This window comes from Zonotrichia albicollis, chromosome 9 (assembly GCF_047830755.1).
Source record: "Zonotrichia albicollis isolate bZonAlb1 chromosome 9, bZonAlb1.hap1, whole genome shotgun sequence".
NCBI classification, from domain to species: Eukaryota; Metazoa; Chordata; class Aves; order Passeriformes; family Passerellidae; genus Zonotrichia; species Zonotrichia albicollis.
Window position 1 is genome coordinate 19,023,050 of NC_133827.1, and position 21,573 is coordinate 19,044,622.

The window sequence follows — 21,573 nt, forward strand, 5'->3', positions numbered from 1 at the left end:
ACGAACTATTGATGTATCTGCAGTGCAAACTCGAAACGAGCCCACAGTGGAGTTAGATGGCAGCACTGCCAGCGCGGGGCTCTGCCGTGTCCGTGACGGGGCACGATCGTTTTCTTTCCACACACAGCTCCCCGGGACAGCCGGGCAGGGCAGGGCCGGGGCTCGCACCGAGGGTGCTACGCGCCACCGAGCCAGCCCCGCGGATGGAGCTGGGGCTGCCATCCGCCGTTACCCGGGCCGGGCCGGGCTCGGGGCTGTCGCTCCCGGGCAGCCGCTCCTCCTCCTCCTCCCCGCAGCTGTGCCGTGAGGGGCGGAGGATGAAGAGGGCGAGGAGGATGCCCCATGCCCGCCGGGCTGGCGGCGGCACCTCCCCCGCGCGGCGGCCCCCGCCTCCCCTCGCCTCAGCGCCTTAAATGCCTCGGCCGCGGCGGCAACAAAGGCGGGCGCTGGCCGTGAGTGAGGGGCCGGCCGAGGGTGGGCGAGGCCGGGCTGGCGGTGAGTGACTGAGGGTCTATGGTGCCTGCAGGGCCGGGCTGGGGTAGCGGTGAGCGACTGAGGGACAGCGGGACCGAGCTGTGCTGGCGGTGAGCGACTGAGGGGCAGCGGGACCGGGCTGGCGGTGAGTGCCTGAGGGGCAGCGGGACCGGGCTGGCGGTGAAGGAGCCACCGAGGGTCGGCGGTGGGCGAGGCTGAGGCGCCGCGGGGTCGCAGGTGCCGCGGAGGACAGCAAGAGCCGTGCCCCGCCGTGCCCGGTCCCGCCGCCCTCGGGGGTCTCGGCTGTGGCATGAGGCGGCCCCCGGGTGTGAGTGGGCTCCGGCGTGCAGCGTGGGGCGGACGAGCGCCAGCTCCGCTGAGGAGTAACTTTTGTTATTTCTTATTATTTATGCTTATAACCCATCAGTATAAACTTCTAAGAGCGGCAGATGTGTATGGCGGCGGCTGCCCGGGCTGCCTGTCCCCCCTGCTCTCCCCGCTCGCCGGCGCTTTGGCAGCGCAGAAATCCCCGGTGGCTGCGGAGCCCGCTCGGCGGCGGCTCCGAGCAGAGGGTGGGCGGGGGGTGAGGCGGACAGACCCCGGCCCCTGCCTGCCTCCGGCTTGTGCTCACCCTTCCCTAAATTTGACAGATCCCGGCTGGCCTGGGTCAGCCCGCAGGGACCCGCCAGTCCTAGCAAGGGATTAAATCTGTGAGTAATTTTAGAAGTAGCTGCATTCGTCTCTACTAGCGCACAGCAGGTCAGGCTGCAGAGAGAATAAATAATGTGTAGCGTGGTTTTTGTGCTGCTGTGTACTAGTCTTTCAGGGCAGATCTCTGTTCCTGCATTTATGAGCCCCTGGTAAATCAGGGCAGTGAATGGGGACCAGGGGCTGAAGGAGTGGGAGCTGCTGCTGCTTTATGCTGTTTCCATATCTGCTTGCTGCAACTGGATCTAATCACTGACAGTGTCAAAACAGAAATATCTGCAAGGGGAAAGGTGCCATGGCAGAGCAGCTGGATGCAGCAGGAGATTTTCTTGGCTGTGAGGGAGTGAGAAACCAGAGCTGCCTATTAATGTGTGAGGAATGAGTCTAACTCTCTCTGTGTGACTCCTCCTTTAGTGGCACACTCGCAGGACTGCACTTGCCTAAACACTGGTAGCTAACCTGGAATACTTTTTCTGAGCTGGGATAACTTTAAATAAATGGGAATGCTGTGGTGCAAGGCTGCTCCTTGCATCCTCCTGCTCTCAGAGGGGAGTCAGTGGAAGGAGACCCCAGCAGAATGGGGTAAGTGTGCATAAGGTGGGTTACTGAGGGGGAGAGGGACAGCTTTCTGTCCTCAGCTTTTGCTGCGAAAACTGAGTATTGTACTGACCTTGGTAGTGCATCTTGGAAAGTCCCCCTCATCTCCTGGTGTCCAAAATATAAATATTCAAACGCTCATCCCTCCTGTTTCATCACAATGCCCTGGGTCACTGCATCAGGGAAGGTTTAGATGGAGCTCCAAATGCCTGAGGCACTCATATAGATATGAGTGATGCTAAATCTTCCCCAGGAGGAAGAATATTAGCAGGAAAAATCTTCCCCAAAAGGCCCCTGGGAGAGAGGCCAAGAGTGTCTAATGAGGCAGACTTTTCCTGTTAGCTGCAGTTCCTGTGGGAGGGTGAGGGCCTGGGGGGTTGGAGTGAGCCCATGTGGGGATGGGTGTCAGGGGCAGGCAGCCCATCCCCAGGTCTGCTCTGGGCACCTCATCACCCATTGCTCTGGAGGTGATGCAGCTGCTGAGTCAAACAAATAATCTGTTTTCTTCTGGTTCAGCAAATAAATTGGTTGGGTGATGGTGCAGCAGGGATGAGCAGCTCTGTAGTGCCAAGGTTGTGCTCTGTCAGTGCTGGGGACAGGACAGCCATGCAAGGCTGCAGCTTGGCTCCAGAGAAATCTGTCCTTTGCTTTTCTGCTCTCATTGAATGGGTGTTTCTCTTAGGTAAGCTAAATACAAGGGAAGGAGCTGTGTTTTGTGGGGTCCTCTACCAAAATGTGTGCCTCTGGCCAAAGTGGTGCATGGCCTGGAAATGGAGGTGCTCACTTCAGTGAGCTGCCCCATTGTCACTGGAGCTGCAGCCCTCAGCTGGGTGTGCATGTGTCTCCTGGCAGCAAATGTGTGGTTAGGTTTCAGAAAAGATGGATATCTGATCATATCTACTGAATTCCTGGACACAAAAATATTTGTTGATGTGGCTTTGAGCAGGCTGCCCACTCTGGTGGCTGCTCTTTGTGTGCTCTGTAACTTGGTTAAAACCAGTGGAAATGCAGTGCATTGTTGTTCATGGAGACCTAGTTTCCTAGGCACAACATAGGTGAGTACTTAAACCTTGTTTTGCAGTGACTGCTGGCAGAGTTCTCTCCTGCAGGGCTGGGAATACATGAGAGGAATTCGAGGTGCCAGGTGTGGGCAGGGGTGGTCTCAGGGCAGAGCAGATGCAGGCAGTGATGTTCTGTGTCTTGGCTGTCCTTGAGCCAGTGCTGCAGAGGAGCTGATCGCTGTGTGCTCAGAGTTCCTGTCCTCTGTCATGCCCTGCCCCCAGGGCTGTGTCCCCACACCCTCACCTCAGGCACAGCTCATCCCACCCAGCTCCTGTCCTGCTCCGGGCCAGGCTGCGTTGCCCTTCGCTCTCAGGCTGGCTGGTGTGGAGAACGTGATTGAACTCAAGTTCTTTGGCCACCAGGGCCTCTCCTCACACCGTTCCCCTGCTGCACTGGCAGTGTGTGGAAGGGCAGAAGTGCTGCTGCAGTTGTGATCCTCAGCCCTTTCCACAGGAGAGCTTCAGTGCTGTGCACAGCCACCAGTGAAAACGGCATTTTCCTGTGCTCTACTCAACATTTGTAAAGATCACTGTAATAGGTCTGACAGAATTGTTTTGATGATCTTGTTCAAAGTATCCAGACCTTTCTGTAGCCCTCAGATTTTGGAAGAGGTACGTAAATCACAATTCTGCACAGGATTAGCAATCACAGAGCATTATGAATCAATCTGGTACTTTGTCTTAGTCACAGCCCTTCTTAGAACGCTGACCTACATATCACAGCTTTCACTGTAACTGCTTCACCAAGGACAGGCTTTGCTTCCTTCCCAGTGTGAGGTGGCCCAGTGGCTGGACATGTCTGTGTTTGAGGGACATTCCTGGTGGCTTCAGATCTGCTTGATGTCTGTGCTGCTTGACTGGATAACTTGTCAATGAAGTGTGAAATACAAGTGGTTCCTTTGAATGTTCTTTTAATTATAATTGTGCTGATTAAAAAAACTAGAAGATGAAATGAAATGCTTTCTGTGTAAAGTGCTCTTAGATGTTGAGCCAGCAGGGATCATTGTTATCAGATCCTCTAATCACTTGTGTGATTAAAAACCTTGGAGAAACTTCCATGTTGGAAGTAAAAATGAAGGTTTATTACCTTTCTGAATGTGTGCTGTAGCTCAGCCTTTGGTGAGCTGTGAACCCAAAGCTTCTGTAAAGTCCCTCCCTGTGGGTCGCTGATGGCACTGAATATGAATGCACATCTGCTGGCTCCACTTGCAGATGAGTTTTCCTGCTGATTCCCAGAGCAGCGAGGTGAAGGATGATGAAAAGGAGAGTCCAGAGCAGTGACTTGGCTGATTTAAGGCAGCACTTAAGCCCATTTCTGTCACTATGATTCCAGCTCATCTCCAGACTGGTAGAGTCTTTGGTTTGAAGGATGCTCAGAGCAATGAGAAATCCATGTACTGGTGTGTGTGTGTGTGTGTGTGTGTGTGTGTGTGTGTGCTTCCCAGCATGTAGCAGTAGCATGGTGAAGGTCCTTGTGGGTGAGTGTGTGTGTACAGCAGCGTGTTCACATGCACATCTTTGGTATGGAGCATAGTTTGGCTCTCTGGGTGTCCAGGAGCTCTTCTGTGAAACCAGAACAGAGGAAGCCTGCCTTGTAATTTTTTATCTCAGCAGGTTGCAAGAGGTGCCTTTGCTCAGCTGGGGTTTGCTGGTCCCTCTGCAGCATTTGCAAGGTGATGCATTTCCCTGGGGTGCTTGGCTTGGAGTGTCTCTGAAATGAAGAGCTCTGCCGCCAAGTCATCTGGTGGTCTCCAGGCTTTGCTCGTGGTGTGCTGCTCACAAGTTGCCACAGCCTCTGCTCTCAAGCAGAGGTTGGTGTGGAAAGCTGCAGCACAGCATCTTGCGGTTTCTTTTTCTATAAATAGCTAAAATAAAAAGCTCTGTTTGTGAGATTGGAAACATTGCACATAGTAGCTCACCTTCTAACAGCAGTGTGCTGAAGTTCAGGGAGGCCCGTGCTTTTCTGCCTCGTGCCCCAGACTCCTGTGCCTGGGGATGGTCTGTCTGTGCAGGCAGAAGGGAGCTCTGTGCTGTTTCTCTGTGCTCCTGATGTGTGTTAGCTCTGGGAGCTGGCACCTCCTGAAAAGGAGCTGAGCAAAGCTGCTCCTGTACCTCAGTGCTGCCGAGGCTGCGGAGAGCCTGAATGCCCCCAGCACAGGATGCCTGCCTGTCTGTCTGTCTGTACATCCCACACTGATCCCTGGGCACTGGTGGGCATGTTTGTCACAGAGCCCGGCTTGTGCCTGTGCCTGGGAACTGGGAACAAGCTAATACTCCCTTCTTTCATATTGCATCCACTCTGCTTCCAGTGGCTGCAGCAGTTTGGATTTTCAGCTGTAACATTTTGCAGAAAAAGAAGAGTTGTTGACAGCAGTGATGAATTTTTTAATATGCATTGCAGCTTGCCCTTTGTGTCTTTGTGGTACAGCATTTGCTGATTAGGAAATCAGAGGGGTTCCAATCAACCTCAGTGCTCAGTGGATTTTCTGCCAATACCCTGTGTGTGCCAGCAGAGTCCCAAATGTGTGGGGACAGTGTGATGACTCTCACTGGGATGGAATGACAACAGAAAATGCTGTGGCAGTTGTGTAGCAATGGCAGCTTTCTCAAATGGATCTCCTGTGGGCTAAAAGACATCTGGTCCTGGTTTTCCCCTGGTTATCTCAAGGACCTGCTTTTACCTTGAAATAACATTTAATGTACAGCATCAGAGTAATGACTTTTTTGTTCTAAGTTTGTTTGTAAGGCAGAATCTTTAGGCAAGGCTGCAAGCAGAGCTCTGTTGTCTGAGCTGCTCTCTTCTGGAGGCACAGAGCATTCCAGAAGCAATTAGTTTATATCTTAAATGAATAAATTAATAAAAAACTTCTCAGAGAAAATGTCTTCATGCTGTGAGCTACATTGCCTTGCAAGACTGAAAATTTGGGTGTGATCCTTTGTTAACTAAGTTGGGTGAAAGTTTATTTATTTGGTTGGTTTTTGTTCTTATCTCCTTACCTCACAGTTTAGTTGTTCCTAAATACAAGATTTTACTTTTGTCCAGGGATAGATTACCACTGTGTTATTTCTTGGTTATCTTTGTGACCTGTGTTCCTGCTATTCTCTGTGCCTGCAAGGGGTCTTAAAGAAATTAAAAATTTCGATGTACAAGATTGTAACTGTTTGGATAAAATCTCCCTGTTGGTCTCATGAGACCCCATCTGGAGGGCTGCACCCAGCTGGTGTGGGGTCCCCAGCACAGGAGAGGCCACCAGGACTGTTAGAGGGATGGACACCTCTCCTGTGAGAGAATTGGGATTGTTCATCCTGGAGAAGGGATCAGGGTGAGCTCATTGTGCCCTTCCTGCAGGAAAGGGGGACAGGGACTTTTTACAAGAGCCTGGAGGGACAGGACAGGGAGGAATGGCTTCAAACTGGCAGAGAGTAAATTCAGATTAGGAATTAGGAAAATTTCCTCCCTGTGAGGGTGGGGAGGCCCTGGCACAGGGTCCCAGAGCAGCTGTGGCTGCCCCATCCCTGGAAGTGTCCCAGGCCAGGCTGAACAGGGCTTGGAGCAACCTGGGACAGTGCAGGGTATCCCTGCCATGGCAGGGGTGGAACAAGATGAGCTTTAAGGTCTCTTCCAAACCAAAACCTTCTATGATGATTCTATGTTACTTTATATTTTTGGGTTGCTTACATTTTTATATAGATTTTTATTTGCCCTTCTCCAGCAGAGCTTCAGCGTAATTATCAGGGAGTTGGACACGTTGTGAGTGAGGTCCATTAGCAGAAATGTAGCAAAGATGGAAAAGTTGTGTTCTGGCTCCTCTGGGCTGGTATTTCACAGGCAGGTCTGATGAATACTTTATATGTTTTATGAGAGTCTGGAAGGTGCTGGATGGGTTTAGCTGTCATCCAGATGATGGTGTCTGTGAATATGAAGCTTGTTTCTTATCAACAGCCATTCTTGCAATCCACTTTTCACAAATGCTTATGTCCAAGAGAGTGTTGCTTTCTTGGGAAGATCATCAGCAAGGCTGATTAACAAATTCATTCCAGAGCTTGATAACATTTATTTTGTGAAGTCTGTGGCTGCCTGGGGAGCTGCCTTGCACCTTTCTGAACAGGGAAACCTCCTCCCCAGGAAGGGATGTGTTGTGACTTGCTTCCAACAGATGCTGCAGGGGCAGCTTTCAGTTGGACAGGGGGATTCCCAAAGGCAAAAATGGAATTGGTAGAAAGAAGTGTTGCTTGTGCCTGTGACATGAAAGGATATTTTTAGAGCCATGGGAGTCCCCAGGCAGACAGGAAGGAAGAGCAGTGGCTGGAATGCCTTGTGTGATGGCTCAGCCTGCTGATGGGACAAAGTGAGGGATCACTGGCAGTTTTTGGCTCTTCAGATTTAATTAACTACTTGTTTAAAGAACAGCTGTCCTGCCTGTGGATTGAGTGGATGAGAAGGTGATGGAGCCTCGGAGCTGGCAGCACTGCAGGTGCTGAGCGCAGGGAGCGCTGCCAGGCTGCTGCTTTACCGCAGAGCACAGCACGGGGGGAGCCCTGGGGATGCCGTGGAACTTCCTGCAGATTTATCTGCCCATTTTCAGAGCAGTTGTTACTTGTATCTTCTGGTTTAGTATTTTTATAACATGGCGTGGGGGTGCAGTGGCAATTGTTTTAGGTTCTGTGGAAGTGGCTCAGCAATTTTAAATGTGGTTAGAAGTGCGTTTTTAAAAATTGAGGTGAACTCCTTAAAGTCTGCACCTGGGGTAACAGTCAAATTAATTTTCAAGTGTGATATCACTCCCCTCTCCCCTTCCACTCTCAATTTTGGAAACTTCTTACCACTCTGTGAATCACTTTGCAAAAGGCCTGACTCTTTCAAATGAACAACATGTTCCATGGTTAAGAAGTTTGCCTTGTTATTAGGGGAGTGCAGTTGGGTAAGTATTTATTAGCTAGTCATGGATGAATTGTTTAATTAGACAGATAATCATATGCTTGCAATCTAAGGAGAAAAAAATCAGAGAGGTTAATTAAGGAATGGTTAGAAAATTTGATGTCAGAAATGGTGCTAAGTTTCAGCCTAGCCCTCTTAATTAAGATTAGTTAAGTTCATGCTGGAAGTGAATGGAAATGAAGGAAATTTAACCTTACCATGTCTACAGATGTGGGAGTGTACCAAGGGCAGCAATGCATATTAACTCATACTTTTAAAATTAATTTCTGGCACTAATTTGGCTTGATTTTTCCCATCTATCTTCATGCAGACAACACTGTGGAAGCCTCGCTTATCTGAGGTATTGCAGAAACGCCTTTTCCTCCCCTGCTGTTCCTTTGCGACCTCGGAGCTGAGGTTTCACGCTGAGGACGGCAAGTCAAACCCTGCAGGTGATGCTGCAGATGCCTAATTGTGCACATAAACATCTGCGAGGTGTTCTCGGGCGTGAAGGTCGCGTCCTGCCGCCCGTGGGGTGGAACCAAGGGCAGAAACACCCTCCTGGGTGGGGCGTGTGCCTCCTGGGGGCAGCAAGGGCCGGCTCTGTCCCCGCTGGGTGTCCCAGCTCGGCCGCAGCGGCTCGGGGCTGAGCTCACCCAACCTCGCTGCTCTCAGGACAGCTCCGGTCTTCCTTCCCGCGTTTTGCCCACGTGCATTTCCCCTGGCTGCTGCAGCTCCCTGATCGGGAGGAGAACAAACGTGGGGTGTGGTTAAACGCCGGGCAGGGCTCTATTGCATTCCTATTGCTGTTATATTATTGCTAGAGTCCCGTACCTTATGAGCAGTTCTTCTCAGCAGTGCTGTTCCTGCTGCTTCATCAGGGCTCCTCCAAACCTCTCCCTGACCAGAAAGCCCAGCCCCTGTTATCCCAGTTATCTTCATTAGCTACAGCTGCAGCCCAATTAAGTACATCACAGCTGGAGCTCATCTAGAACAACTAGGATTGGGGCACAGCCACTTACACAATACATCTATTTTACAAGGACTCCCACTACAGGGCTCCCCACAAGTGGAGGGAGCAGCTGTGTGTGTGTTGCCAGGCCCCCACATTCCCCTGAGTGTTTGTGCTGTCCTTGGCCAGCTGGTGCTGGTGACTTTAGGGGAGTGTGGAACACCGTGGCTGCCCTAAGCCCACCTGCCAGGCTTTCAGTAACCACAGGCTGTGTTTGTGGCTGGCTTTTTCCAGCACTGGTTTTTCTGAAGTGAAGAACTCAGGCTGTGTGAGACAGTGATCATATCCTGCTTCCCCTCCTCTGAGATTGCCCCAGAGGAGTGTTTTAATGCAGTGTCTTACAGTCTTGAAGTTGTTTTGGAGCATTTCCTGTGGCCAAATTCCTGGCTAAGCACATGCTCCTAGAAGCCTTCTCATCCTTCTGGTATTGCTCCTTGGAGCCTCCTTCAGCTCCTGCCAGATTCCTAAGCAGCCATCTCTTAGACAGCTTTCAGTCTCTCTGGTTCTTGAGCATCTTTCATCCCTCCCACATCCTTGGCTTTTTCTCTTAGGTTTCATGAAAACAAACTCTTGTTAAAAAAAATCCCAAACCAAACCCAAAAATACCACAGTGAAAACCCCTACCCACTCTCCAAATGTCCAAATACATTCTGCCTCTTTTCCCTGTAGTTGCACGTATTATTTTTCACAAAACTGATTTTAGCTGTTGGTGTTACCAGTAGCTCTAATGAATTTTTTTTTATAGCCAGTTACCAGGAGACTACTAGCTGTGTGTTTGTGTCAAAAAGTAGGTGTAATGGTTCAGAGCAGATGAGCTGCAAAACTACCCCCTTAAAAAAGGCCTGTGGAGAAGCTAAGTTGGTGTTGCTCACTGGAGAAAGGGATTCTCTGTCTCTGGTTTGGGGTGGAGGCTCAAGGAAGTTCAGTTCATCTTGAGCAAGATGGGTTTGAAATGGAAATGTTGGTATTTGCAGTGCTTGGGGAAAGCAGTGAGAGAGTTGGTAGGTGTGGGAACAGGATCCTGCTGGGGCAGGGCTGTGCTGGGTGAGGGGTTGGCTCAGCCATAACTGGCACAGGTCACCTTTCTCCATGGCCATGGCTCCTGCTTGGGCTGTGGGGCTTGGCAGTGTCCCTTGTGCTGCATTTGTCCTGGATTCATGGGGGACACCAAGTCCTGCTTCAGCTTGCCTTGCAGCAGGGCAGGTTCTCTGTTCCTGGGAGCAAAGTGCAGCAGCCAGGGATTTCCTCTCTAGGGTATCCCAGCAATGTCCTGCTAACTGGGCCTGTGTTTCCCCAGGCCTGTGGCCAGCCCAGCAATCAGGAACTGCATTTGCAATTCCTACCCTGCTCTGGGCAGCAGAGGCTGAGGTCTGGCAGCAGTGATCCATCAGTCTCACATCTAAGATCACATCTCTCCCTGACTGAGGAACTGCCCGAGTGCCTTTGCTGCTCTCGGTGCTCTTCTTTCCAAGCCTCTACTCTACTCTGCAGAAGGGATGGTTTGGGGTTTCTTGCTCTTCTGTGGTGCTGCTGAAGTTCCAGTATTTGCACAGAGCCAACTCCTCTGAGGTGATGATTGTTCTTCTGTTTAAGCATAAGCTGCCAACTTACAGAATTAACTGCCAGTGATCTGCAGTAGCCCTTGACTTGTCCTAGAACTTGCTTTAATAAAAGAGAATAGGTTTTTAATGAAAGTGGAAGGACTGCTGTGTTTTCTCTGGAAATACAGAAGGAGTTGCAAAGCCAGCCTCTCAGAAGGCAGGAGAGTTTTTAAGTTATAGAGCCCAAATCTGACCTCTGTGCACTGCAGGTTCTGATTGCTTGGTTCCACAGCTGCTGCTTGGCTTGATGCTGCCTTGCTCACTGTGCATCATAATCTCTATTTGCACTTTTTAGGTGGGGTTTCATTTTCCTTTTTGCAGCTCTGAGGTTGTGCTTTGCTTGTGTGCTTCAGCCCTGCCCCGAGAACAGAAACCCGAGCTGTCCAATGGGCTCCTGTGTGCTGCTGCTCATAAACGTGTGAGCAGCTGCACTTCATGGGGAGCTGTGGGAAAGCAGCTCTGCACATGGGGAGCTGAGGCACCCACAGGGCACTCAGCCAGTCCTGGGTGCTCCTTGGGGAAGCTGCCAGGAATTCTCTCCATTTCTGATGTCCATGAAGAGCAGTTCTGTGGCTGAGAGCTCAGCCCATGTGCAGAACTGATCGTGGGTCTGGCAACTAAGGATGTGAGAAGTTTATTTTAAGGTTCGTTTGGTTTCATAGCAGCTGGAAAAGAAGCAAAGCAGGAATCACTTTTTGTCAGCTTTGGTTTGCCTTTCCTGAGACTTTATCTGGCTTTTGTACCTTATTTAATACAAACTAAAAAAAAAAATTGCTGGAAAAACCCCACCCAGGTAAAACATTATTTCAGCACTGTCATTCTGTGAGTGCTTCTGCTGAGTGAGAGGAGTATGCTGTGACAAAATGAGAGGCAGGATTAGGGTTTTTTTGTGTATTTTATGGGGAGAGGAGGGAGCTGGGCTATCCACCACACAGGCTTACCCTGCCTGAATCATCCCCAGGCATGGGGATGAAACATGGACAATGAAGCATTGTCCTCCCTGTGGAGGGACTGCAGACAGGATTTGTTGGCTGGTGACACCAGCAGCCAGGGGAAGGAGCCATGGGCTCTGGCAGTGACCTGAGAGCAGGTATTTATTTGCTCTAGTCAATGGTTCTCTTCAGGCTTGTTCCCAGCCTGCTTTCCAGTACTTGCCTTGGTGGTCTTCATGGACCATCCTGGTGTGAAGCTACTCAGCATCCCATCCCACCTCTGCTCTGTGACGTTGGCTGGGTTTCACATCCTGCCCTATCCTGGCTTCTTTGTTCCTCACATCTTCTCCTGTGACTGATGTGACCAGGGGTTACTGTGTCCCTGCCAGGGGTGGCATTGTTCATGTCTGTGCCCCCCCAGCCATGCTGGCCCAATCTGAGCCTCGGTGCTGTGGGGCCTGGGGCATTCCTGGCTGGTGCTCTGCTCTGCAGAGCTTTAATGATTTTCCATTTGGCTGTGATTAACCTGACAGGCAGGGCTTTGCTTATTGCATTCAGGAAGAGTTGTGGTGGCAACTCTTTTTTCCTCTAGCTTTAGGATGAATCAGCATTAACAAGGAAGCAGTAAACAAATACCATTTCTTTTACAAGACAACCGACAGCAGGATATTTTCCTCTGCCAAAGCATCCATCGGGCTGTTGGTTAAGCTGTAGCTGGGAAGGTGGGAAGGAGAAATAATTCCTCACTCATAGAAAAAAGATAAGTCATAAGTCTCTGGCTGCCAGTGGGAGGGATGCTGAATGACAGAGGAAGCTGGTGCCTCCTCCTCCTCCTGGTCCCACAGTGTGGTGATTACTGGCTGTTAGTGCACAGCCCTGTCACATTGGAGCCTGGATGTTACTAGAGTGTATTAAATGCCTTCAGGCAGACAAACTCTGGGCTGGTACTTCATTTGCAGCACTCTCCAGGATTGTTCCATATAGATCCTCTGTCTTGGGAGGGAAGAAGAATTAATGATTAATTAATGAAGACTTTTACATTGTTGTGAATCTGGGGGTAATTTTAGGCTCCTACTTTACCTTGCCATCTTTCAAGCTTTTGCCTCTTTTAGTAATTATCTGCCTGTATTCCTGATGGGTAAACTTGCCACATAGAAATGTTGTGTTGATGAATTCCTCAAATTCTGATTTGACCAGAAGGCAAGGAGATCTGATCCCTCTTGTGCTCATGGCTTTCAGAACTGGTGCTGAGAGCTCAATCCCTGCCAAGGGACACTGCCCACCCTGCAGCTGTGGCTCAGCACCCAGCACAGGCTCTGTGCACATCTGGCAGGTGCTGGGCTCTCAGGGGTGCTCTGAGCTGGCACTCCTGCTGTCCTGCTTTGCTCAGGGACACATGTCCCCTTGGTCCTTTTGCCTCCCAGAGGTGCTGGTGGATATTTTTGAGCCCTGTTAGCAGGAAGGAGTGGGTGGATGGCTGGGAAGCTCCCGTGGCCCCAGCCTGGCTGCTGTGCTTCCTCTTACAGCTCTGTGGCTGCCCAGGCTCTGCCACAGCAGAGATTGCATTGCCTCTGGTGGCATCTCTGGGCTCACTTTGCATTCATCTATAAAGGCAAAACTTCAGCAGGGAGCAGGTAGCCAGGGCTGGGTTGTATGTTTTGAGAACTGCTGCCTGGCTGGATAACCAGTGTGCTGGCCTTGTTCAGTTGTCTGTGCTTCTCTCCATCCCTTTTATCTCCCCTTTGCATCATTTTTCCCACTTAAATGCACCCTTTCTGCAGGCCACAAAGGCTGTGTGAGCATAGCCTGCAGCAAGGGATCCTGCTGAGCTTGCAGGCTGGGGACTTCCTGGTGTGCCATGTGAAAGGGCTGGGGCTGGGGCTCACCATTACTCACCAGCCTTCCTGGGGGTCTGCCTGTGCTCATTCCCTCACTTCTTGCTCAGTGAAGGGCTTCTCCAAGATGCAGCTATGCTGAGGTACTGCTGCAGGCTGGCAGACACCAAGAATGTTGTTTTTCAGTCTAGCAGGTAGCTGTTTCTGGTTTTTCCCTTTTGACCTGACCCTCAAGTATCATTCTAGCTTCACACTCTCTCACTTGGCAGGGAGCTTCACCAACCTCAGTGCTTGAGGTGGGGCATTGTGTGCCAATGTCTCTTTGCATGGGCAGCACTCCTCTTTTTAATATGTTCCTCCTTTCTTGCTTTTTCCCTCTCTTTTCCCTCATCATCCTCCTTTTCTTCACCACACAAAATGTGTCAAGCCTAAGCTTACCTTTCTCCCACTGCTTTGCTTCCTCTGCCATGGTGTGCTGCTGTGGGTTAGGGTCCCTTGGATGCTTCCAGCTGGCAGGAATTTGGGATATGGACACATTGGGACCTCTTACTAAGCTGTGAGTGCTTGGGGTCCCTACTGAAAACAGAAAACTGAGCTGCTGGACTCGAGGTGGAGCATATGCCAGGCCATGCCCATGCACTGGAAACATGCTCAGGGCAGGAGAATTGTGGGAGGCAGTGTTTCATCAAGTGGACCGTGTGCTCCTGCTTGCTAAACAGTCTTGTGATTAATATCTCAGTTAAGAGGATTTTAGGACATGTGCTGCAGTTACACAGAGTTTCTTTCAGAAGTAGGGGAGAGGTTAGGAATATAAACTCTGTAAAGGCTCTTTTGTGTTTTCAGCAAGGGTCACCAGGTAATTGCAGTGCATCCCTGCTCTGCTGTGTCAGAGTGGGCAGTAAGTTTTATTATGAGTGGTTCAATGGGATCTTTGAAGAGCTTTGCACATGTTTTTGTACAGGCTGCATTCTTACCATCTCCTTAGGGACCTGTAGCTCCAGCACTAAGGGTGAGTTCTTCTGCCCTGATGTCAGCATTACCAGCTCACCCTGGCTCCTGCCATTAGATTCTGGTGAGTTCTGCAGCCAGCAGGTGTTCACCAGCAGATTTTGCCTTCAGAACAAGGCTCTGTGGGGTGTTCTACTCAAGTAATGGTTCAAGGTGTCAGCAGCTCGACTGTTGGCCTCATCCAGGACACAGGTGTGGACACAGCACTATCTGCATGCTCTGGGTGTTTCTGTGCCACTGCTGATTTGCTGTATAGTTTTGGCTGGTAGTTGTAGTCTACTGTCCAGTGGTTTCTGGTCAGTCTGATGTGGCTGTCTAACATCTTCACCCTAATTTCTTTCCTAGGCTGGAGAACTCAATGAAAAGGAACATGGGAGCATGAAGAATTGCATGGAGAGCACAGATGTGCTGCCTGTGGTGGCATCTCCTACAGCTCTCACCTGGCAATCTGCTGCTGCCTGGAAGGGACTGACAGGAACCTCTGTGGATAGCAAAGGAACCTGGAGATGAAGGTGATGACCATGGCTCTTAATCTTTTTTTGTTCACTGTCCCTTTTATCACTTCCCCAGGACTGCTGTCAGCGTGGCAATGCCACATACATTGAGGCATGGCTATTTGCACTGGGGCTATCTTGTGTTACCATCTGGAGGGATAGTAAAAGATAGATAAAGAAAACAGGGAGGGCTCCCTGATACTCCCTTAGCAAATATCCTATATTTCTCTTTTAAAGCAAAATAAGACATTTATTCTGCTTCTTGTGGGAGCCCTTGTAGAAGCTGCCACGTATTGGTTGTGCACCAGAGAGATAAGAGTCTGATTTCCAGTGTTTATTCTGACTTGCATAACGTGAATGAGATGTGTCCTGAGGCTCATTTTGGTAAAGCTTTCCCTAGAAGCCCTTTGGGGACATTGCCTTTGGCTCTAGGTTAGAGTAATGAGCTGCCTCCTTACAGCTGACCTCTGCTGATCATGCCTGAAGTGCTGCTGCTGGTGGTGCCAATACCTCTCCCATCACTTCCCCACTGGCCTGCCCCTTATCACAGCACTGCAGTCCTTTGGCTGTGCCCTGGAGGATGATGAGCATCATGTGAGCCACTACAGTGACTGTTGCTGATGCTCATCCCTCTTTCTCTCGTGCATGGAAATGCTAACTTGATAGCAAACACTTTTAGAATAACTGCAAATGTAAGTTTTGGGTTTATGGCTCTTTTCATGTGTGAAGAAGCTTTGGGAGGACCTCATTGCTGCTTCTCTAAATATTTAACTTGCTGGTATCAAGAGTGCCAGCTGTTGCTCCTTACCTCCTCTTCTGCTGGAAACATGCTAATGTCCTCTCCTCCACTTAAAACCTGATCTCCAATATGGAAACTGCTCCACCCTTTCTTACTTTCTGGCTGAGCAACATTTCCCTGTCCCAGTGTTGTGTTACCTTTAGCATTGCAAACTGTAACACTTGGGCAAGGGTGGTGGAGTTCCAGCAGGCTGCTTGCCTAGGGCCTGCTGGACTTCTCATCCCAAAGAGGGCAGAGAGCAGCCAAAATCTGCACAGAGGTTAAGACAGAGCAGTGTGGAGCCTAGGGAGCATTGGCAGAAGTGGGAATGCTCTGCTGGAGGTAGGTGAGTAGAAAAAGAAAAAGCATAGCCCACTGCTTTGGGTAACTCTGGCAGCTGTTCTTTTAATGGGGAAAGAAGGAAACTAAGCTGGAGACAGCTTGATTTCTGGTTAGGTGAGATTTGGGTGGACAATACAGGATTAAAGACGCAGGTCAGCCAATCCTCCACTGCAAAACTTCTTGTTTTGGTTGTTGTACAGAAACAAAGAGTTCTTTAGTTCTGGTTTTGTTCCTTGTTCCTCTTTGGAAGTCTGCTGGCTGGAAAGATATGACTTGAGATGTGGTGCCAGGTGAGGTGGTTGGGTCTGATGGGGCCATGGGAGCAATCCTCTCTGAGCCTGTGGCAGCACAGGGCACGTCCACGTGGGTGTGCAAGGCACAGATAGGGAGCAGGGACTGGGACTGCTGGCCTTGATTGGGTGCCTGCTGTTGGGACAGCTGAAACCCAAGGCCAGGCTGACTTTTCAAGCTCAGATACACTTTTTGTGTGGAGATATCCATTCTCTTAATAAGCACTGGTAGCACTGAAGAGTCACCTTCTGTTTGTGCCAGAACTGAATCTTGAGCCCCTTTTGAAATGCTCAGAAGGCTTCCTTGTCAAAGAGTCAAACCCAGCCCTCTGTTACTAAGTCTGGTTTCAGACTAGAGAGGCCTGGTTAGGTCTGGCTTGCAAGATGGAGGAGATGGCTGTTTGAAAACCAGCAAAGTGGTATATTTGGTCTGTAATATCTGTGTCTCTGTCCAGCCCCTTCCCAGCAGTTACATTGTATATGTTAATATCTGAAGTGGAAGAGGGACTTTCCTTTGAAATAGGGAAGTAAAACCAAAACTAGGCACACAGCCCCCTTCATGCCCCAGTGCTCCTGGGGCTGTGTGGGACCTCTGACCCCCTCCTGCTTTAGAAAGGGGCAGAGCCTGCCTGTTGGAGCAGAGGGATTGTTGTGTGTTACACACAGATGGGCAGAGGAGAGGATGGGATGTGCTTTGCTGTGTTGTGTCCAGCTGTAGGAGTGGCTTTTCAAGGTGGGTTCCAGGCAAGTGGACACCAGCAACAAAGCCTTCAACCATGCACTGAAATAGTTTCCCTTTAGGATAATGGGATGATGCACATGGATTGGTATTGTGTAAGATCCACAGCACAGTTAATTCCACTTATGCTGAAGTGCAGTGTGAACCCATCTGCTTGGCTTGACTGCAGTTTCATGTGTGCTTTAGAGGAGTCCCAGCAGTGCTGTCAGTGTTGGGCAGCTCTGTCAGGAGCTGGGTGTTGGTGTATGTGGCTCTGTGACCTCTCTCCACACTGGTGCCCACTCTCTTTCTGTGTACCCATGGCCTGTCCTCTCTCTGAGGTCAGTGCTGTGGCAGGTGACACTCATCTCAGACCCTGCTTTGCACTTGAAGGTTTTTGTGGGATTGTGCACAAGCTCTGAAATGCATTGGTGAGCAGAGGCCATGAGCCCAGAACAGGCACTGCATGCAGTGGATCTGGGAGAGGTGGGGGAAAGCTGACCAAAACTGAAGAAAAGGGAAGGACTTCCAAGAAGGAAGGTTAGTGGAGGTAGGATCTCACCAAGGCAGGAAGGCAGCTTCTGGCTGCACTGTGGGGAAAGGCCACAGAAATTAGGGCATCCCCTTGTGCTGTGTGGGTGCTGGAAGGGACCTGAGAGTCTTAGGGGAAGATTTCCCAGGAGGAACAAGAGAGTCCTGGAAATGCAGACAGTAGGAAAACACTCAATTTCTCGTGGGTAGCGCCTCCAGCCTCCCTCCCCTGCTCTCTGTGCATCCCTGGACTCTGAACGCAGCTCTTCACGAACGTCGTGCTTGGCCATGGGCGCTCGGCACGGCTCGGCGGGGCCGGGATGGGAGCAGAGCCCGGGGCCGGGCAGAGCAGAGCCCGGGGCCGCTGCTCGGTGGGGCCGGGCAGAGGGAGCAGAGCCCGGGGCCGCTGCTCGGTGGGGCCGGGCAGAGCAGAGCCCGGCGCTTTCATCTGCCCTGACAGCAGCAGCAGCAGCGCCGTGGCCACGTCCAAGGCTCAGGAGGAGCCGGCGCGTCCAGATGAATGTGTGGGGAATTTCTGCTCTGATCCCCCGCTGTCACGCAAATGATTTCTCAGCTCTTAGGGCCGTAATCTGCGGAGATCTCTGAAAGAGCTCTGATGTTCAATCAGCTTTTAAAGACCTCCCAAAAATGGCATGGGAGGTTTGCTGCAAGAGCTGGTGCTTCCCCTATTTGAGATGCCTCCAGATAACGCTGTACAGAGATCCAGACAAGATAAAGAACCTATGAACTAGGGCTGGCTTACAATTTTCAGCCTTGTACTTTGGAGAAAATACCCTTAAATTGCTGTTCTAGCAGACTTCAGAAAATATTAATCAGGCTGATGCATTTTAACTAGTGATTTCTATATTTGTTACTTTGGAGTGAGGAAGAAAAATTCAGAGTTAATGGCATGTGAAAGTAATTTCCCTTGACAACACACAACTCTGGCCTATGTGTGTTGGACAGCTTATGAAAAAACTTTTATTTCTAAAATGTCACTGTATTATGAATGCAATATTCTTTAACTCAGAAATAGAGGAGGGTATGTATGTAAATATGTAAGTACATGTATTGATTACAAATCCAAGAGAGAGTATATGTTTCAGTGGAACAGAACCACTTCAGCTGAATTGGCCAGGTTCTTCAAAAATAATTAGAAAAAAGCCCCAAACTAAAAAAAAACCCACACAAATAGACCAGTGAATGCAAATTAAAAATCCTAAAATAGTTTATGACAACTTTGCTAGGCTGCTCTGCTGTTTTTCTTTGCTTTAATATTAAAGTGCTGTGGTTCTTCTTACATGAGGAGTTATTCTAACCAGCATATCCAGGGCTTGAGGATTCTCTGTCAGTTTAGCCTCAGGGGATACAGCATGAGGAGGGGAAAAAAATTGTGTGCCACTTGTCAGGAGATATCCAGGACTTTTTCATCCAAGACTTCAGATACCTGTGCAAGCTTAAACCACAGTATGGTAGCAGGCAAGTTCCCATCCTGTTAACCTGGAGGGGAGGTTGTGGAGAGGAGAGTGAGGTACTTTGCTGTTAAGGATCCTTTTGGCAGGAAAAGGAAGGAAAAGGAAGATGAAGGGTCACCTGAGATCAGCTCCTGTGTGAACTTCCCATCTGAAGTGCCTAAAAACTTGTCTCTTAGCAGGTACATAGATTTGTTTAGATAAAATTAATGAGTAACTTTTAACCTGAAACTTGGTTGAGTCAGATCAAATTGTTTAATGTTCAGTGAACTTCAGGCCCAGTACTTTTCCAGTTTGAGCTTGGATTGGATGTTGAGCAGGAAGGACAAATGTCCTTGTGCAAGAGATGGCATCAGATCCTCTCCTGGTCCGGAACTCTGTGGGATGTTGTGGCACTGAGTGAGATCACTGCTGTTGGAAACACCCAACAGCTCTTGCTCTAAAGCTGTTAGGGATGGTGTCCCCCCAGGGTGTGCTGGGAGTCACCCCAGCACGTGGAAAATCTCTGCTGGGTTTCTGCAGCCTCCTGCTCTGCACTGGGGTGCATCCATTCCAGGCATGACACATGCCTGACTTGTGTGTCTGGGGAGAGTTCCCTTTCTGGAGGAGGAAGTCTGGTGTCTCTGTGGCCAGGTGGCTCTGGGTGGCCAGAAGGAACTGGCTCGTGGGCAGGAGTCCAGCCCTTGGCAGTAACATCCTCCTGCCATTCCTCCATGTATCATCCTCAAATATCCCATCCATCCTTCCTCACATATCCCATCCATCCTTCCAGCAAAGGGCTGCCTGGTTGTAGGAGAAGATGAGGACCTTTCACTGCTCAGAGAGCTTTTTTAAGTCTTGCAGCCTATTTTTGAGGCTGCAGAAATGTGTTGTACTAAAGGCAGTATGAGAGCCAATATTGAATGGAGAAGATAAAAAAAGTCTGGTGCCTCCTTTACTGCTTTAGGGAGTAACTTCTGTTTATGTTGGAGTTATCTGTCTAGATCTCTCAAAGTCCCACGTACATAAAATGTCTTAAATAGCAGAGGGCAGAAAGCTGCCTGCCTCAGGGAGTGGGGGTGTGGTTCAGATCCATGATGATCCAGCCACTTGTCATCTGCAAGCTCTGCTGCCAGACTTGGTTCTGGAGTGCTGACTGTAGGGAGTGAGTGATGTGTTTGGGAGCTGGGGATTGCTTTCCAGGCTTCTCACCTGGTTTTCTGGTGGTGAGGAAAGCAGGCTGAAAACACTGAGAGGAGGTGATAAAAGACATTAAAGTGGCCTTTATTGCCTTCCTGGCCTCTCAGAACCCCAGTAAGCTTTACATGTGTTTCAAGCATGATGTTTTCCTCCCTCCAGCAACTATGTAGACTTGTTATGTGTCAGACCAATTCATGCCATGCCATAGCACCACTGTTCTATCACTGGGATGCTGGCAGGATAAGTGGGGAAGAAAAAGGCAATTCTCTGGCTGTGGTGTATGTGCACCATGGAGCTGCCAGATGGGTGGGATGCTCTTTCTGGGTGCTCACAGCTGGAGGTGATGCTAGGCTTTGCCAGTCCTCCATCCCACCAAAGAGGGGGGATTGCACATCAGAGAGGCCCCTGTTTGTTCCTGCTAAGTGTTCTCCATGCTGGGTCCTAAGTGCAGGCCATAATCTTGGGTTTGGGTAGGAGGTGCTGCTGAGCCTGCTTTTCTTTCCTGAGCATCTGGGAGGATGCTGAGGGAAGAAAATAGCAGAGAGGTTTCAAATGTAGGCTTTCTCAGGAAGGTTGCATTAATGTTTTCTGTTCTTCTAAATAGGGACATGAAACTTTCGGGGTAGAGGAGTGTCTTAAACTCTTTTAAATGTCTTTGAATATATCTAGGCACCTAGTTTAGTGCTATGCATTTGTATTGCCTATGATTTATAAAACTGCATTGTATTTAGGCAAGGTTGCTTCCCTGGCAATATTTTTGTGGGTTTAATGACAGTGGTTATATTTGAAATGCTGATACACAGGCACAGTGTTCCCAGACAAATGTGTGCTGCTGTTGCTGAAGTTCAGGCACACCAAGAGCTCCCCGTGTGAGGAGGTGACTTGATGTGCTTTGGCAGGAGATATTTGACATCTTTACTGCAGCTTCTCTGACTTTTGAGAGCCTGGCTGCTGCTTCAATAACAAATGGCCCCCAGGATCATGGGGTACACTGATTCTGTGTGTCTGCTGCCTTGGCTGCTCTGCTGCAGCCTGACTCTGAGCTTGGACCTGGGCTTCTCAACAATTGAGTTATACCTGGCTCTCCTCTGCTTGTTTCAGTCCCACTTTAACCAGTGAAAATGGTGATGTGAGGCAGAAGTGCTATCAATTAAGCTTTCCAATTGCTGTGGTTATGGAGACTAAAACCAATTGCTTTTGATTTGTAAAATCAAAATTTGAAAAACATGGGGGTTTTGCCTGCCTCCTTTCTTATCAGAGACAAAATAATTAACTCTAATGTTGAAGTTTCCATTTGTCCCCCATGCCTCAAGTTCCTTGAGTGGAAAAGAACTGCTTTGATTTTTGTTGGATAAATAATTGAACTGCTTGTTTCATAATTGTGTTTACATTTTCTCTGGTGGTTGTTTCCTTTACTAGGTTCCAGTAGGTGTCCTTTCTAATGCTCTTTTAATTGCCTCTCCTTGCCTGTCTCTCAGGTCCTGCCTTTTTTACCACCTGATACTTTTTGATAAACAGTCTTCACAGCTTTGAATGTCTTTGCATTACAAAATGCAAATTTCTTAGTGAAAACCAATTTATTTTAAATGTAACAGAGGAGGTGTTTTGCTTAACATAAAGTAG

The 21,573-nt window shown here is 49.5% G+C and overlaps 1 protein-coding gene across 5 annotated transcripts in view; it reads left to right on the forward strand.

Annotated features, from left to right (window-relative positions):
• The first annotated feature begins 283 nt into the window (after positions 1–283).
• The window catches only part of ST6GAL1 (ST6 beta-galactoside alpha-2,6-sialyltransferase 1), a 45,146-nt gene continuing 23,856 nt past the window's right edge, over positions 284–21,573 (forward strand). Inside the window, exons 1-2 of one of the 5 annotated variants that reach the window (XM_005490957.4) lie at positions 284–619; positions 14,492–14,658. The gene's annotated coding sequence lies outside the window, so the exon portion shown is untranslated. The other 4 variants (XM_014269820.3, XM_005490956.4, XM_074546782.1 and 1 more) reach the window with 4 other exon arrangements.